Source organism: Vigna radiata, chromosome 1 (assembly GCF_000741045.1).
Source record: "Vigna radiata var. radiata cultivar VC1973A chromosome 1, Vradiata_ver6, whole genome shotgun sequence".
NCBI classification, from domain to species: Eukaryota; Viridiplantae; Streptophyta; class Magnoliopsida; order Fabales; family Fabaceae; genus Vigna; species Vigna radiata.
In genome coordinates, this window is record NC_028351.1 from 25,425,645 (window position 1) to 25,428,189 (window position 2,545).

The 2,545-nt window shown below is 36.8% G+C and overlaps 1 long non-coding RNA gene across 4 annotated transcripts; it reads left to right on the forward strand.

The window, feature by feature from the left end:
* The first annotated feature begins 363 nt into the window (after positions 1-363).
* LOC111242611 lies at positions 364-2,287 on the forward strand. 4 transcript variants are annotated; one of them, XR_002669834.1, is made up of 4 exons: positions 364-439; positions 536-1,761; positions 1,832-1,911; positions 1,978-2,287. It is a non-coding gene; the product is annotated as an uncharacterized LOC111242611 (long non-coding RNA). The 4 variants fall into 4 exon arrangements; XR_002669844.1 differs by lacking the exon at positions 364-439 and having other exon boundaries at positions 457-1,761; positions 1,978-2,084; positions 2,187-2,287; XR_002669840.1 differs by lacking the exon at positions 364-439 and having other exon boundaries at positions 457-1,761; positions 1,978-2,084; positions 2,190-2,287.
* The last annotated feature ends 258 nt before the right edge of the window (positions 2,288-2,545 follow it).

Here is a 2,545-nt window from a genome sequence, read left to right on the forward strand (position 1 = left end):
GTGGAAATTTTTGTGTGCTTGCTCGATTTGTGTGATTTCTCTAAGATGATAGGATTGAGATGTGAAGATTTGATTGTGGTTTCTCGAAATCACATTTTCCCCCTCTCTCGAAAATACTCACATTTTTCCCTCTTCTTAGACTTTCGTTCCCTCTCGCGAATTCATCTTCGTCTCTCACTGAATCACTTCGTCATCTTCCTCCTTCAATCTCTCTCTCAGATCACTTCTTCATCTTCTTCATTAATTCTCGTGCTGCACTCGCACTCCCTCCCTCTCGCTCAACCACACATCAGATCTTATTGGGTCCTCAAGCGCAAACCTTTGTTCTAGGGTTCACGAGCCAAACAATGGAAGGGAGAGTGCAAAAGAAGAAGAGACAGTTCGGAGAGTGGCTCGTTGCTAGTGTCAAGACGAAAACCCTATTCGAGCTCCAAACAAGGTAAAATCTCTGACCTTTCTCACTCACGCAACTACCCTCCCTGCTCCCTGACTCTCGCTTACTGGCTTAACGGCTTCCCATCACTCTCGCTCGCAGTTGCCTCTCTTCCCCCTCACCCGTAACTGCCTCCCCTTACTCTCGCTCACTCTCGCTCTACAACTACAATAAGCTTTCAATTTTCTTTTTCCTTCCAATGCCCTAACCTGCCATGGGTGTTGGATTAGAGCTCCATGGTTTCAGTTTTGTTCTTCCTTATAGTGCCCTAATCTGCAATGGGTGATCGAAGCTTCAGGTTTCAGTTTTCTTCCTCATTACAGTGCCCTGTACACTAGTTTTTTGCGAAACCTCCGACATTTGTCAACCATTATGCTAGGGAAATTTGATTAAAAAAAGTACGTATGTAGGAAGAGCAACACTTTTGTTTGTAGCCATGTCCAACTCTTATTCTCACAAGCGGACCAAAGAAGAAAAAGAAGCAGGTTCATTACGTATGCCTAGTCATGGGTTTTATTAAGCTTGGTCATTTATATCAACAAATTATCCTTTTGTTATTGATTTCATTAAATTTATTTTATTTTATGTCAACTTTTGCTTCACTAAATCAACTCACAACCTACTTCATCTGCTCATAATATCAGTAGTTCACTTAATTATTTATGCCCATTGCTGGTGATGCAGTGCTAATTCATTTCTACATGCATGTTTCAGTGATTGCATATTTGTTGAATATCGCATTTTCAATTTACACACCTGTACATTATTGCAGTATTGATAATTTTTTCTTAATTTTAAATAAAAGGCAAGGAAATATTGAAATTCTTTTGAAACCCTATAATGATTCTCTGCCTCTGTTATTTCTCTGCTTCACACGAACTTAATTAGTAGTTGATGGCTGAAGATTTTTCAATTTTCATATTGGTGGTTGGAATTAATCTTCTTTGGAATAGTGTAGTTGACTTATCGAAAGAAGGAAAAGCCAAATATCGAAGTTCATAATATTCTCTTTGATATCAAAGTTTTAAGCCAATAGAAAAGCAATAACTTGACTTTTCCAATTGCTTGCTTTCTGGTTTATAGGGAAGTTTATTCTTTTCTATGTGTTTAGAAGTTTGGTTGTTAGATGGTGGCTACTGACTGTTACATGTAATAGGAACTTAAAAGTCGGCTTGAATAGCATTTAGTAGTCATTTATAATGTATGCCAAGTTCTCCACTNGAATGAATGAAAGGACATATAAAGAGCAGAGATGAANTAAGGTGGACTACCTCTATTTGCTCAAGAATCATGGTGCCTTAACATTTGGCCTTTCACCATTCTTTAAGGTGTGTGNCTTTGGATCTCTATTTGTAGCATTTTGGTTTATTGATGACCTTTGAAATTTTTGTCTAATAGGGGAAAAATATAAAAAGTAGTTCAAAGATGCAGCTGCCATGGAACTTAAGGTCACTGAGTAGCCTACAATATTGGACAAGGTAAAAAACCTTTTTGTATTCTCTTTTCAATTTATTCAATTAACAATTTTTTATTGTCAGTGTCAGTGTCAAAGGAAGGGTAAGAATTGAGAAACACTATGAACAAATTGAATAATCCTGCAACTCTGCTAGCTTTATGTTGGTATTAGGCTATAGACGGCATAAGATCTAAGGTGGGAATTGTGATATTTACATAAATGACTTACAAGTTTTGCTAATTTGTGTTCACCTTATTGATATGCTTTCTGTTTTATTTCATTGGCCTTACCTTCAAGAAGAATAGCACAACTTTATGTTGAGATTGTAACAAGGTGTAGGGATAAGTACCTGAATCTGATGGAGAATGGAGGAGTACCTAAATCTGCAGATCCGTCAATGTTATATTGATGTACCTGTACCATTTCAATTCTTATTATAGATTCATTACCTTCACCTCTTTTACATATAGAAATGTCACTTAGATTTTTTTAAATTATGTTAGCAATAACAATTTGTCATCTATCCTATAAGGTATATGAATAAAATAGAAGTTGTGAGCTAAAGGTAGACATTTTTGATGATGCATCTTCACAGGGTGTTAGATATTTCAAAGACTTCAACATTGCCGAAGAGGCTAGTAGAGTTGGAAAGGGCA